This window comes from Myotis nattereri (assembly GCF_964212035.1).
Source record: "Myotis nattereri genome assembly, chromosome: 8".
NCBI lineage: Eukaryota > Metazoa > Chordata > Mammalia > Chiroptera > Vespertilionidae > Myotis > Myotis nattereri.
The window spans coordinates 37659561-37675205 of NC_138083.1; the positions used below are offsets into that span (position 1 = coordinate 37659561).

At 52.5% G+C, this 15645-nt stretch overlaps 1 protein-coding gene across 2 annotated transcripts in view; it reads left to right on the top strand.

Moving 5' to 3' along the window:
• DLGAP4 (DLG associated protein 4) overlaps positions 1–15645 on the top strand; it is a 182299-nt gene that overhangs the window by 47595 nt on the left and 119059 nt on the right. Inside the window, exon 2 of one of the 2 annotated variants that reach the window (XM_081097068.1) lies at positions 6202–6412. The gene's annotated coding sequence lies outside the window, so the exon portion shown is untranslated. Of the gene's footprint in view, positions 1–6201; positions 6413–15645 lie in introns of those variants that run through there. The other variant, XM_081097059.1, reaches the window with a different exon arrangement.

A 15645-nucleotide genomic window follows, 5' to 3' on the forward strand; every position in this document is an offset into this window, starting at 1 on the left:
TAACCCTTCACTCGTTGCTCCCCACCTGTCTGGTCAAGTTCCCTCGACACCCAGGCTCTCCTTCCTATTTCTGTGTCCTTGTTGTCACTCAGTCTAGGTGACCGCCCCACGTCCCCTCTACCCTCCACAGATTCCTGTTCACCCTTGGAGACCCTGGGAAATCTTGAGGCCAAGAGCTGGGTCTGAGTCATTTTTTGTGTCATAATGTCCAGTATGCAGCTTGGTGCATTGGAGACCTTAATAAATTGTGGGTGGTAGATTGATGGGTGGGTGAGTGAGTGGATGGAGGGGTGGGTGGAGTGGATGAATGGTGAGTCTGGGCAAGTAGATGGTTGGTGGGGGGTTGGCAAAGTGAATGGGTGGCTGGTGTGTGAGGGATGTGGATGGCATGTGGGTAGATGGGTAGCTTGTGCTCAGATGTCCTGAGGCAGGATGGGGCATGAACTGAGCACAGAGCAGTGGGCATGGAGAGAAACTTTGTGATTTGAGAGACATCCGTGAGGGGCAGGTTGGGGGAGAAGGTGATGAGATCCATTTTGGACGTGGGGGCGTAAGGGGCCTACAGAGGGAGAGCTGGGAGGCCGCCGGGGGGATGAGTCTCACTTGGGTGCAGGGGTGAGGCCGGGCTGCACAGAGAGATCTGAGAGGTCCGAGTGGATGCGGGTCAGAGGGCCGGAGGACTGGCCATCAGAGGAGGCCAAGGAACCACGGTCCCTAAGGCAGAAGACCCCGGAGGAACACAGCACAAGCGGGGAGGGCACTGCCAGGTCAGGAACAGCCATAAATCATTGCAGGTGGTGCGTCTGGGCAGCCAGTACCGAGGGAGGCAGGCAGGAGACTCAGTGCTAGAGGTGGGCCGTAAAGGGCGACCAGGTGGAGAACGGCCTGGGGAGCAGTTACCCTGAGCCGGAAACCCCGCAGGCAGAGGCAGGGAGCAGGAAATGAGCAGGTTATGTCCCTTGGAGCTGGCAGCAGGAGCTGGAGAGCAGGAGGCGCCACATCTTTGCCCTGTCCCAGCCGGTACCCTGTGGCCACAGCCTCCAGGGTCTGGGAGGACTCAGGGGGAATTTGGGAGCTGTGTTACTTTGGACAAGTCACCTTCCCTCTTTGGGCCTCAGTTGCCTCATCTGAAACCAGAGCCATTTGCCACTTGCCTGGTTTGCTGAGAGGAGTAAATGAGATGTGGGGCGGGGTGGGGGTGGGGGGGTGAAAATACCCCCATGCATGTGGAAACCCCATAAATGCTATTTTTAAAAACTATTTTTTCATTTCGGTTCAACTCCACATTATATTTATTGAGCTAGAAGGCAAGCCCATTTTGTATGTAAATTAAATTTGTGTATAACCAATACCATTTTACCTGGGCCTGGGAGGCCATTTATTATTTGAGGAGCTCTAAGTCGAATCCTTTTGAAAAGCCCCGGTTGCTTTGTTTTTTGAGGAAGGAGGATTTTGACTTTTCAGGCTTGCAGAGTGAGGCTTTTATTTGTTCCATGTGCGTTTTGAAAAAATCCTCCTGGCTGCTGCACAGGAAATAGACCGAGGGAGGCAGCAGGGTGCCTGGGGAGGCGGCCCGTGCTGTGGTCTGAATGAGAGATGGTGCCGCTGGGACAGGGGTGACTCTGGCGATTAAAAGGAGAGGATTTGAGAGATATTTAGGAGGATAAGAAATAAAGGACATGGTCTTTGGTTTTACAGGTGAGGGGATGAGAGAGGAGGCAGAAGGGACATGGGAGCCTCTTGGCTTCTTGGTTACTGAAGAGGGTGAGCTGGTTCCAGGTCCCAGGTCAGGCACTGATGCAAGAGGGCGAGGTCTCCGGCGAAAGTCACACCCTGGGCCTTGGACACAGAGAGCGTGAGGTGTCCACATGGTGGCAGGCAGAACTGCCCGTAGGAATTTGACTATGCAGACCTGGAACTGCAGCTGAACCGGAGAGAAAAATGTCAGTGGCAGGAAGGAGGGGAAACGCAGAGCGCATGACAATAACTGTTTACCCAGCATCGAAAATACATGTTGAGCAAAGTGTTCACCGAGCACCTTCACATGCCGGGTGCTGTGCTGGGCTCTGGGGATCTGGCCGTAAACCGAAGAGACCAAACTCTCTGCCTGGTTGGGCTGACATTTTAGTGGGAGGGGCAGGCAATAATCAGGATCAATCACTCATTCTCATGTCCTGTTACATAGTGGCAGGTGCCAAGGAGAACAAGAAAGCCGGGAGGATCAGGCCCTGGGAATGTTAGGTGGAGTGGGGGGGAGGGGGGCAGTGGTATCAGCAGACATGGAGGTTGTGCTCACTGAAATCACTGACGCTCACCACAGCCGCACGAGGAAAGTGCTGTAATTACTCCCATTTTAGAAATGAGCAACCGAGTCACAGAGAAATTGAGAAACTTGCCCAAGGTCACTCGGCTATGGAACTGGCAGAGCCTGAATTTTACCTCAAGCCCATGCTCTTCAGTGAAGAGTTTTAACCATTATGCTGAACGGCCTCTCATGGACAAGGTCAAGTCTCAGCAAAGATCTTAAGGAAAGGACGGCATTAGGCTCACGGACATCTGGGCAACCAACATTCCAGACAGAGGAAGAGCAAGTGCCACGCCCCGAGGAAGCAGCAGGGCTGGTCTATTTAAGAATCAGCACCAAGGCCAGAGCAGCTGGGGCAAAGGGGGGAACTGGCGGGGATACCTGCGGCATTCGTAAGGCTGCCAACCGTTAGTGGAGGTGAGTGAGGCCATGGAGTGTTTATAGCAGAGGGTCAGGATCTGATTTGCGTCTTAACCTGCTTCCTCTGGCTTCTGTGTCAGGAGCGACCGCAGAAGCAGGAGATAAGAGAGGACATGGATAATCCAGGTCAGAGATGATGATGGCTCCGTCCACAGTGGTGGAAGCCGTCAGGTGGTGTATGAATGTCTTGATATAATGTGCAGGTGGATCCGGTAGGAGTTGCTGATGGCTTGGATGTGGAGGGTGAGGGAAAGAGAGGCATCAAGGATGACTCCAGGATGTGGGCCTGAGTGACTGGAAGGAGGGGGCGGCTATGGGAGGAGCCACTTCATAAAGTACTTTCCATGGCCATTATCCCTTTTATTTTATTTTTATTTTTGAAAGGTTTTCTGTTGTTAGGCCAACCTTTGCTCAGACATTTAGTAAAGGAGAACAGGTTTTCCTCCTAGCTTTTTTTTAAAAATATGTATATTGATTTTTTTACAGAGAGGAAGGGAGAGGGATAGAGAGTTAGAAACATCGATGAGAGAGAAACATCGATCAGCTGCCTCCTGCACACTCTCCACTGGGGATGTGCCCGCAACCAAGGTACATGGCCTTAACCAGAATCAAACCTGGGACCTTTCAGTCCGCAGGCCGACGCTCTACCCACTGAGCCGAACTGGTTAGGGCCATTACCCCTTTTAATCCCCTGGCTACTCCCTGAGGTAGACATTGAGACTCTCAGGTTACTTGACTTGCCCACTTATCACTTGGCCAGAATGTGGTGGAGCCAGGACCAGAAGCCAAGTGTGCATCACAGGGTTTGGAATTTCGATTCATTCATTCGCTCAGCATCCATTTCTGAGCACCTCCTCTACGCCAGGCACTGCGCTGAGTGTTGACAATGCTGACGAGGGACAGCGATCCCTGCCGTCATGGAGCTCCCAGTCTGGTGGAGGAAGCAGGGTCAGCCAGTCATCATGGAAATGCTTTCCTCACCTCAGCACGACAGGTGGCCGGAAGGAGAAAGCAAGGGACCGAGGAGCCAGTAACCGGACCTAGTTGGGAGGTCAGGGAGGGGGTAAACATGGAGTGCAAAGGGCTCGGGATAGAGGGTCAGGGGGGTCATGGGAGGCTTGTTGGGGAACACTCCCTCGATTCCCAGGCCATAGCAGGAGAACCCTGGGAGGACTGCAGACTCCCAGGGAACAGCTACCCATTTGGAAGTCAAAGAATCTTTTCTTTTTTTAGTGTTGGATTGTTGTAACAGCTTTTTTTGAGATATAATTCACATACCATATAATTTATGCATTTAACGTGTACAGTTCAGTGGTTTTTAGTATGTTCACAGAGTTGTGTACCTATCACCACAGTCCGTTTTAGAACATTTTCATTATCCCGAAAGGAAACCGCAAACATCTGAGCTGTCATCCCCTCCCAGTCCCCCCCTGGCAACCACTCATCTACTTTCTGTCCCTCAGAGCGGCCTGTTCTGGACATTTCCTCGAAGTGAAATCATACACTATGTGGTCTTCTTTCACTTCACATAATATTCTCGACGGTCATCCATGTTGGAAGTTCCAGAATCTAAACGCCATCAGTGCTGACAGGGACGCAAGAGACTGTCTTGTGTGGGGCGTTCCGGTCCCTCAGCAAGGAAGTAGGGGGCCTCCAAGACAGGTCTCGGGACCCCCAGGTCAGGGCCACTGCCCTTCTGTCCTGCACAGGCGCCTCCCTCTGCTCTCGCCTCTTTTCCTTCAGCTTTGGGCTCTGGCTGGTTTTTGCTAAAAGTGACAACTTGCTTGGGAGCACATCCTTCCAAGCCCTGGATCCTCATGCCTTGGCAATTTCATGCCCCGTGGTGCACCTTGAAATCTTTATGCAACTTTAAGAATCTGTGTCCACTAATTCAGAATTTTTGGGGAGTTAGGCATTTTCTTTTCTTGCTACTTAACCACTTTTCATCCAGACGGCTATGCCTGTTTGTCTTGGTTGGTGACCTTCCTCTGGGGGAGGCAAGGGTTCAGTGCCAGGTCTTGGAATTAGATGCTCTGCCTCCTCCTCGGTGTGTGTGCCCGTGGGTAACCACTGAAACTCCCTGAGCCTAGTCCTGCCTTTGGAAAATAGTGATAACCTTGTAGGGCTGTGGGGAAAAGGAAAGGCTGTCAAGCTTGTGAAGGGCTTGGCAAAGAGTGGGTGCAGATACAGGCAGTTAGAGAGGTGAGGGCTTTCCAGGGCCCGGGCATGACCAGGAGAGAAGGATGACCCACCCCCACCACTGATGGCCCCGTTCTCCATATTCTTCCTGTGTACCGACCCTGTTCCTCCCCTCGCACGACTGAGAGGTGGAAGCCTGGGTTCAGATCCTGGCCCAACCTCTTGGATTCTGTGCCCCCGCAGAATTGGTTTCCATTGTGTCTCAGTTTCTCCACCTGTAGAACGAAAGGGTGGAGGGAGGGGGCATGCCACTGAGGCCTCCAAGGCAGCCCAGAGGCTCCTGGGAGGAGGTTATGGGATGGAGGAGCCCCTTTCTTCTCCCAGGAGGACTGGGTCCCTGCTGCTTTGAAGATCCAAGCAGGAGCGGTGGCACCTGTTCAGGAGAAGTGGGTGGAGAGGGACACCTGGCTTCCCTTCGCCTCTTGCACAAGATGTGTTATGTGGGAGGTGATGGAGGTGATGATGCAATGAAGGGCCTCCTGCTCTGAGTGCAGGGACAGGGACAGAGCGTCTCCTCGGTGCCAGGTATTCTACTTGCATTGTCTTTTTAATCCTCACAGGAGCCCTCAGAGAAGGCACTCTTTTTCATTTTTTTTTAAGTCCTCACCCAAGAATATGTTTCTTGATTTTAGAGAAAGGAAGGGAGAGAGAAACATCGATTGGTTGCCTCCCATACATGCCCCAACCAGAGATCAAATCCATAGCCTGGTTATGTGCTCTGACCGAGAATCGAACCCGCAACCTTTTGGTATATGGGACGATGCTCCAACCAACCGAGCCACCCAGCCAGGGCAGAGGAGGCACTCTTAATACCATTTGACAAGTGAGGAAGCTGAGGCTCACAATAGGACAGCTGCCTGCCCAGTGTCATTCAGCAAGTGAAGGGCTGAGCTGTGATTTGAACTCAGGACTGTTTGGCTTTCCTGCCTGGCCCTATTCAGAGAAAATGAGGGAGAAGCAAGACAGGGAGGATCAGAGCCTTTGAAACCAAGCTTCCCGGCTGCTGTGGGGATTTGGCTGCTGTGGGGATTCTGTGGGTGGTAAGAAAGGCATCATAAATATGCATGACATGCAAATAGGCCTCTGAAAAAACAATGTGGGGCCCACATGAGCCGGGATACCAGAGTACTTAGAAAAGCGTAGTGTACAAACACTTGGGTTTTTATGATTGCTGCGTGGTGTGTCCATCCCCAGGGTCCCAGGACCCATCAAAGGGTCTCAGGGTGGAGAAATTATCCCAGGCACCTCCTAATTGACCTTCTCCCCCATCTCTGCAGGCACTGGTGCCTCCCCTTCTGCCAGCTGCCTGGTGGTAAGAACTTGGTCACTCCCAGCACTGCAGGGCCCTGTCCCACACTGGCCACTGCCTCTGATTGAGTGCCTGGAGGGATGTGTGTGCCAGCCCTCGGTCCAGTGCCCGCTCCTGAGGTGACGCCTGCTGGTTCCCGACTGGTTCCTGTTTTTCCTCTGCACGTAGCCCTCTGGTTGGTAAGTAACTGGGTCCGCCGTCCTGGGCACAGTTGGGAAATGCCCAGTTTTGCCACCCAGTGACACCCACATGCTGGTGAGGGGATCTCAGTCCAAGCTCAATTTATGATTTAACTGCTTATCTGTCCAGTCCTCCCAACAACCCAATAGGTGGACATAGTGATGGCTTCCTTTTCGTAGAGAAAACAGCCTCAGAGAGGGGAAGCCACTTGCCTGAGGATACACAGCCAGCCCAGCTCTGTCTACCTCAAAGGCCAGCCCTGGCCACACCCAAGGGGCTGGGCAGTTGGTGATATGGGCTCAGGAAGAGAGGGGGAGGGGTGAGCCTTGCTGGGGCTGAGGCGAGGCCATCAGAGTTCCGGAATCTTGGGGGTCCCTGTTGTTCCTGCCCCTCCAGTCTGTTCTGCCCACATCCCCCCAGTTCCCACCTGGACTGACTCCAACACAGGATGAGGTGCAGGGCCCGGCAGCCTCTCTGACCATCCGTCTGAGGTTGTGCAGCCCACCCCTGGCCACACACCACGCCTGGTCCTGTCATCTTTCCCACAACGATGATCCCGAGAACATACCCCCATTCAGTGCCGGCCCAGCACCTGACACTCACCGTCTTCCTGCACCTCAACCTACCGCCACCTCCCGGGCCACACAGGCACAACTAGTCTAGGTCACAGACGAGGATGCCATGGTTCAAATGAGGGTCACCAGCCACCAGCCAGCACTACATGGGACAGTTGGTTTATGATCTGCCTGTTCATGTGGCCTCTGCTCCCAAGGGTGAGCACTAAACTGCTTCATCCCCTACTAGACAGCCAGGTACCCAGCACAGAGTGGGAACAGTCAATAGTTGTGGAAGGAAGGAAGTTCCTAGATGTCCCTTCCCTCCACTGGACATCATCAGGAGCCCTGAGCCCACGGGCCTTTTAGCTGCTGGGCCCTGCTGACCCCAGAGAGCATGCAATGAGCTCAGGCCTTCAGCAGGGTGGCCAGCCCCTCTGGTCTCTATTCTCTCATCTGCCAACAGCTGCCCAGCCTCCCTGATGGGATGGTTATGAGGAGGAAAAAGACTTGTAAATATGTATCATATGCAAATATTATAGGACTAGAGGCCCGGTGCACAAAAATTTGTGCACTCGGGGGGAAGGGGGCGGGGGTCCCTCAGCCCGGCCTGTGCCCTCTTGCAGTCTGGGACCCCTCGGGAGATAACGACCTGCTGGCTTAGGCCTGCTCCCGGGTGGCAGAGGGCAGGCCCAATCCCTAGGTGCAGCCCCTGGTCGGGCTCAGAGCAGGGCCAATTTGGGGGTTGGGGCACCACCCCCTGTCACACTCAAGGCAGGGTCGATGGGGAGGTTGAGGCGCGACCCCCTGTCACGCACAGAGCAGGGCCAATCCAGGGGTTGGGGCACTGCCCCCTGTCACACACAGAGCAGGGCCCATCAGGGGGGTTGGGGTTCCGTACCCTGTCATGCACAGAGCAGGGCCCATCAGGGGGTTGGGGAGCTCCCTCCTGTCACGCACAGAGCAGGGCCCATCAGGGGGTTGAGGAGCTCCCCCCTGTCACTCACAGAGTAGGTCCGATAGGGGAGTTGGGGCACCGTCCCCTGTCACACACAGAGCAGGGCGGATCAGTGGGTTGGGGCGCCGCCCTCTATCACCCACAGAGCAGGGCCGATCAGGGGGTTGGGGCGCCACCACTCTCACACTCAGGGCAGGACCGATGGGGAGGTTATGGCTCTACCCTGTCACACACAGAGCAGGGCCGATCAGGGGGTTTGGGCGCTGCCCCCTGTCATGCTGATCCCGGTGCCGGGAGGCATATTACTCTTTTACTGTATAGGATAGAGGCCTGGTGCACGGGTGGGGGCCAGCTCGTTTGCCCTGAAGGGTGTCCTGGATCAGGGTGGGGGTCCCCACTGGTGTGCCTGGCCAGCCTGGATGAGGGGATGATGGCTGTTTGCAGCTGGTCACACACCCTTCAGGGTGGGGGTCCCTACTGGGGTGCCTGGAAAGTCTGGGTGAGGGGCTGAGGGCTGTTTTCAGGCTGGGGGTGACTGAACTCCGAAACGCTTCTTTTTTCCTTTTTTTTTTTTAATTCTGGGACAGCTTTAGCTTGAGGCTTGGCTCCAGCTCTTAGGCCTCCGCTCCTGAAAGTAGGTTTCTGGCCTTTGCATACAATGTTGCGAATCTGCTGGCTGAAGTCGGCAGTATTTGTTAAAATGTTTCAAACTGTAGGCTCAGAGGCCTGCAGCTGCAGGCAGGGAACTCCGTCACTGAGGCAACCAAGCCTCATGTTAGTTTCAAGCTGCCTGGCTGCCGGCCGCCATCTTGGCTGACAGTTAATTTGCATATCTCGCTGATTAGCCAATGAAAAGGGTAGCGGTCGTACGCCAATTACCATGTTTCTCTTTTATTAGTGTAGATAATAAAAAAGCATGTGAAGTTCGCTGTAGATAATGTAAGTAGAAGTGCTTCTTCAAAGCCAAGGAGTGCACTTGTGTGGTGCCAGCCTTATTATTAATAACCATGAAAAGAGCCCTATTAATTAGCTGCCCCCAACCCAGCTCCCCTGATCGGTCCCCTGGCTTATTGTAGGGACTGCAGACAGCAGCCGCATTTGTCTGAGAAGCTGTTGTGGGAAAAGAAGTGATGACATCTCAATCTGAGAGCTGTGGGTGTCTGTGGGATTTAATCATTTGCAAATTCTCCTGGCTGTGCCCCAGTCCCTGCGTGTTCTCCCCAGGAACTAGATGTGTAACAGGAGCCACCTGAATAACGTCGAGCATTTCTTGAGCAATTACTATGTGCCTGGCATCTCACTAAGTGCTTCCTTTTCTTCATCATCTCAATTAAACTCAGTGTCCACCTCTGTCCCCCAAGCCAGGCACAACCAGAGGGGCAGGATGTGGCCACTGAGAACACAGCATAGCTGGCAGCCCTGCATGTGTGGCCCAGTGACGGAGAACGGGATTCCTTGGCACGAGCTGGGGGAGCAGCCGTCAGCATTGTGAGGAAAGATGGAGGCCTGGGCGGCAGCGAGGGAGGTGTTACTGCTGCTATTTTGCTAACAAGCTAGTTATTTAAAGAACAGCCAAAGCCCAAGTCGGGAAATTGGATGGGGAGTCTCCATGCTCAGGACAGGAGTCCGGGAGCCTGGCTCAGTCAGCGCAGAATAGCCCTACTTCATTTTTTAATTTGCTTATTGTTACCAATAATAGTAATAATAATAGCACTATAACGGTAAAAAATTGATTATTTTTGTGGAGAAAATAGGCCATAAGGCAGGGGTGGGGAACGTCCGGCCTGTGGGCTGTATAAGGCCTGCGAAATCATTTGGTCTGGCCCTGCCAAGGCAGCTGCAGGCGGGACTTGAAATTCAATAAATCTAGGAGCTTTCCTCATAGCAACATAAACTTACTTTAAGTGAATGATGTTACAAATACCCAAGTGGCCCTGGGCAGGAAAAGGTTCCCCACCCCTGCTGTAAGGCTTGGGAGGGGGCTCAGGAGTGGCTTCTGTGACACTGCTCTATTTATTGACCCAGGAGGTGGTTACGCAACTCTTTGTTTCGTGACAATTCATTCAGCAAGCATTCCTGTTTTATGCACTTTTCTCTATGCGTTATACGTCACAGCAAAAAGGCTGAAAAGCGACTACAGTAATAGTTAATATTTTTTGAACACTTCGTAGATGCCAGGCTCTTACTGAGGGTTTCGGCTCATCTCATTGAATCCTCACGGATCCTCACGGATCCTTACGATCCCCATTTTACAGAGGAGGAAAGTGAGGCTTAGAAAGGTGCAGTTACTTCTCACGCAGCCAAAGAGCACTCAGGTGCAGGAGAAACCGGACAGGCTCAGGCCGACATCACTGGCCGTGTTTGAGGATCGAGGGCCAGGAAGCTCCCCACCAAGGGCAGGGTTCCTCCACTTGTTCCTCAGACCTGTGTCACTGCCTCTTGCATTTTTAAGGCTTAGGAGGCCAGGCAGGTAGCTGTGACTATAGGCAGCAGAGGAGGCATCTGGGAGTCTGCCAAGGGATCAGAGCAGGGCATTTAACCATTTGACAAGTGTGGGAGGATAGGAATGGGTCATCCCTGGGAACAGGGCAGGGGAGAAGGCCAGGGCATAACCAGGAATCATTCAATATAAAAAGCAGTCATCCAGTTGAGATGGAGTCAGACCCAACCTCTGAACTAACTGTATGTGGCCTGAACTGCCATTTCCTAAGGGCCTACTATGTGCTAAGCATGTCCATTATCTTCCTTAATCTTCAGAACAACCCTGTGAGGTCAGTGGTGTTAGCCCCATTTACAGATGAGGGAACCAAGGCTTGGAAAGAGGAAATGACCGGCCCAAGGCCACACAGCCAGTGAGTGGAGGCTTCTCTGCCAGCTCTCCCAGGCTCCAGCACCCCGTGTGTCTCCTGTGTGTGTGGCAGGTACTGCTCGATGCTGGGGTCCCAGCAGGGCAGGCATCTGGCCTGGAAGCTCCAAGCAGTTCTAAGCCAGATCTCTGGGTCCCTGAACTGGTGCTGGGGACATGGCCTGGAGGGTGGCATGGCAGAGGGTGTCTCTAAGCCCTGAAACAGGGGCACCTGCTCTGCAGATGGGGCGCCAGCCCCCGTGGCATTCCTGCATTCCCAAGACATTTATTGAGTGCTAGTCCCTGCTAGTCGATGTCCCTCACAGAGCACACAGCCTTGGACAGAGACAGATATTATACAATCACCCAAACAAATAAGCTGAATAAGCAGAGACTCCATCATTGCAGTGAGGGACGTTAGCATGGTGACGTTATACAGATGAACAGGATAGGGGGGCCTGATGACATGGAACGGTTCAAGATGGCTTCTCTAAGGAGGTGGCCTTTGAGCTGGGACCTGAAGGGTGACAGGGGGTTAGCTGTGCTGAAGGGTGTTCCTGGCAGCATTGGTGATAACAGGACAATTGGGAACCCAGTTGTCTATCACCAGGGGACTAGTTACATTCATTTACTGCAGCCGTACAGTGGCACCCACTGCAGCTGTTCGAAATGGGGCCACGGATCTCAACTTCCTGTTGCAGAAAGAACTTCACAGTGTGTTACAGAGTTGAAAAAGAAGAGGTTATAAAACAGATACCATTTTTTTTGTAAGAAGTATGTGGGGCATGGGGACATGGGAGATCTGCATTGTCTTCTTCATACCTTTCCTGGGTTTGGCGATTTTCCTCAGTGTTAGATCTCGGGAAGGCAAACAGGGGCTTTTAGGAGTTCCACAGTCCTGCCTGGAGCAGTTCTCCAATAAAATGAGATAAGATGTGGGCTGGGGAATCAGCAGATCTGACCACACCTCAGCTCTACCACTTCTTGGCTGTGACCTTGGACAAGTCACTTGCTCTCTCTGATGCTGAGTTTTCCCTTCTGTGAAACAGAGACAAGAATGCCAGTGTGGGGGTGGCTGTGGGGCTTCGGTGAGTTAAAACATGCAGAGGGCTGGAACAGTCTCAGTGTTGGATCGCCGGGGGTGGCGGCTGTCACCACCGTGCCCGCCAGAGGTGCCACCTACTCTGTGCTCATCATGTCCTGCCTGGGCTCTCAGTGCTGACTGGTCCCACAGGCTCAGCTCTGAGGGTCAGACCCAGTTGGGGGATGAGGCCCAGGGAAGTGGACCACTTAGCTGGGCGTACACAGCCAGCTGGACCCCAGACCAGCACCACCCCCAACCCCTGAGCCCCGAGCCCCAGCTTTCTCCTCTGCAACTGTATGTAGGCCTGCTTCCTAAGGATTGGGAATGAGCATTCTCACCAGAGATGCTGTTCTGGGGATACCCTGGCCCTATATTTGCTTGTTTTGGGTTTGTTTTGTTTGTATTTGCCTGTTTTTGATAACCACTACACCTGCCCAGGAAGAAAGATACTACCTATGGACACAGAGTCTTAAAACGCAGAGAGAGAAACTTACACTGGTGAAGTCAAACTCTTAGAATGTGGAATCTTAGTCATACATAATCCAGCAAGAGCAAACTTATGCATTTTACAAGTAAGTTCACTGCACTTTCTTAATGACAGTGATAAATTAGAAACTGCCCAATTACCTACCAGCAAAAGATGGTTAAATAAATTATGGGCCGGCCAGACAGTGGCGTTCTCAGACATGGAAAACATGTCTGTGGCGCCTTGTTGAGGGAAAAGTAGGAGGATAGAAAACGGTGAATATTGTACGATCTCGGGTTTTTAGGGAAATAAATAAATAAATATATGCATGTTCTGCCAAGAGAAACACCCAGAAGGAAAACCATCACATTGTTCATGGGGGTTGCCTCTGGATGGTGAGATATGGACAAGCTCTATTTTTATTTTTGCTTGTATCATTCAGGTACTTTCCAAGTACAAGTGACAGAAAACCCAGCCCAGACGGATTTAAACAAAAATGAAATGTATTGGCTTGTAACTGTAAAGTTCAGAGGTAATGGCTTCAGGCTCAGCTGGATCCAGGGGCTTAGACCCTTTACCAGGACCCGATTTCTCTCACTATTTCTCATCTCTGCTTCCTCTGGGTTGTTCCGTGTTCTTTTTGTTGTTGTTGTTTTTTTAATCCTCACCTGAGGATATGTTCTTATTGATTTGAGAGAGAGAGAGAGAGAGAGAGAGAGAGAGAGAGAGAGAGAAATGTTGATGTCAGAGAGAAACATTGATTGGTTGCCTCCCATATGCAACCCAACCAGGGATCAAACCTGCAACTTAGGTATGTGCCCTGACAGGGAATTGAACCTGCCACCTTTAGGTGTGTGAGATGACGTTCCAACCACTGAGCAACCCAGCCAGGGCAATGTCCCCATGTTCTTATAGGGCTCTTTTGTACAGAGATAAGATGCCTGTCCAGAGGAATATGCAAGACTTCTTCCCAGGTAGCCCAAATACAAGTCTCAAAACTTGAGTCTCGGCATTGATTGGTCAAATTTGGAGGTGTGCCCACCCCTCAATCAATTGCTCTGGTTGGCAGCCTGGGCCTATGCACCGCCCCCAGCTGGGGATGGTGTCAACACCACCAGAACTTCACCAGTGGAGAGTGGGGAAAGAATAGCTCCCCCAAACAGAAATGTGTGCTGTAGCCTAAATAGGCCAAACAGTGGCTAAACACAGCAAATTTGCCTCCTGTACTGATCTGAATTTCCCAAGATGTGTGACTTTCATAATCAGAATAAAACAATGTACCTACAGAAAAGAGTCCTGAGCACAGAACTTACAGTCAGAAGCTCACTGAGGCAGCTTTGGGCTCTCAAAATCCGAATCTCTGAAGTGCCAGTCCAGCTCAGGAAACGTTGGCCCTCTCTGTGTCAGGGCCCATGCTGGGCTGGCAGGGAGCTGTCCTGGCCCTCAAGGGTCTTGCCGTTTTGAGGGGAGCGGGAGAGGCCCATCGATGATTTGTCTGCAATGTGAGTATATGCACAAAAGCCAGACTGGGAGCAAGGAAGTCTTCCTGGAGGAGGTGACACCTAAGCCGAGTAGCTAAGAAGAGTACGGAAAGACCATTGTTGCAGGAGAAATATGTCAAGAACGTGTGGCGGGAGAACATATAGTGGATGAGCGGCAGCAGGTCCAGACCACAGGGGCCTTGAATGCCAGGATAAGAGCTTGGACTTGATCCTGAAGGCAGTGGGGCATCTTTGAGGGATGTTGTGGAAGAAGGGACATGTCAGCAAGCTCAATCTGGCTGGTACTGAGAGCATAACCTTGGAGAGGTCAGGTCAAGGCTCCCCGTGGGTAAGGAGAGAAAAGACCCAGTGGTCCCTCAAAGGGCCCTTCCATATCCCCTGGTCTAAATTATTTTCTACCATGGATCAGAATTTCTGATCCAAAGGTGTCCAGCCATTGCTTGCACATCTTCAGAGATGGGGAGCTCACTTTCTATTCCTTCCGCCTCTGATTAGAAAGCTCCTTCACCCGATCAAGTCCACAATCCTGCCACTGCCTGACTCACACCTGGAACATTTCCCACTCACCTGCCTCTGAGGTCTCTCCCCGAAGTAACCTTCCAGGGGATCTGGCAGGAGCCTGCCTCTTTAGGCCGTAGTGTTCCAAGACCAGGAAGCCCTGGGTGACTGCATACCCTGCTGGGAGCTTGAATGGAGTGGGGAGGGCAGAGTCACATCAGCCTGACAGCAGAGGGAGTGTTTAGGCCTTTGGACACACATCTGCGTCAGTCAGTTTTCCAAATGCCCTTTACATTTACAATCTAAAACCTGTGGCTGAGCTACCCCTACAACAATACAGAGCAAATTAGAGGCAGGTCTGGAACAGGGACCAGTCTCTTCCACCCCTGCCCACTCCCTGGCCCTCCTGCTCACCTCCTCCCACTCTTCAGGGGAGCCCTGGTTGCTTCATCTGCTCAGACTTAGGCAGCTTTTTTCTGGAAGCTCCAACCCTCCCAGATCATCCCCTGATACCCTTGTAAATTTGGAGGCAGCCAGCAAAATCCTCAGGAATCAAATGTTTTGCGACTTTATTTTGACAGCAGCATTTTTTGTTTCTGGTACATCAATGCTGAGACATGCATGAGCCCTGTTTTATGGGTCATCTCTGATACTTCATCGTGCCCCAGGGTTCTCATTTAATCACTCATTTTCACACTCCACAAACGTTTATTAGCACCTGCCAGGTGCCAGGCGCCATGCTATGGAGATGCATTAGAGCAGCCCCTGCCAGGGGAGTTCACCATTCAGCCACGGGGAGAGGCATCTCCATCAGGGGAGCAAGTGCTCTATGGCAAATCAGCGGGAGGTGCCCATCACTCAGAGATCTCTGGGCCAGGTCAATTGGTTCTCACCTGCCTCCTGCTAAACTCTGAGGCCACAGGGCTTGGAGGTCGGAGCGTTCAGCCCAGGACAAAGCTTGGAAGACCTCAACTATTGGGCTGGGGAGTTTGCATATGATCCTTGCGGTAGAAGGGCCCAAAGGCAGGGCAGACCTGAGCGTTAGAAAGGTCCTTGCATTGGACTGGTGACAGCTGGGGGTGACAGTGGGCAGGACCCCGGGGGTGGTGCAGACGGGTGTTCAGCAGGGAGATCTAACAGGACTGGGGGGCTTAGTGGGTGCTGCAGAAGGGAAGAGGGAGGGTTAAGTTTGATCCTGGGAGGGGATTGACGTGGGTTTGGGTGCCCGGTGGACCAGTGTCCAGATGAATCCTGGCAGAGGCTGGGTCAGTGTCCATGAGAGGGCCCGCAGGTAGGGCCAGCAGGGACCTCTTCAGCTGTCAGGA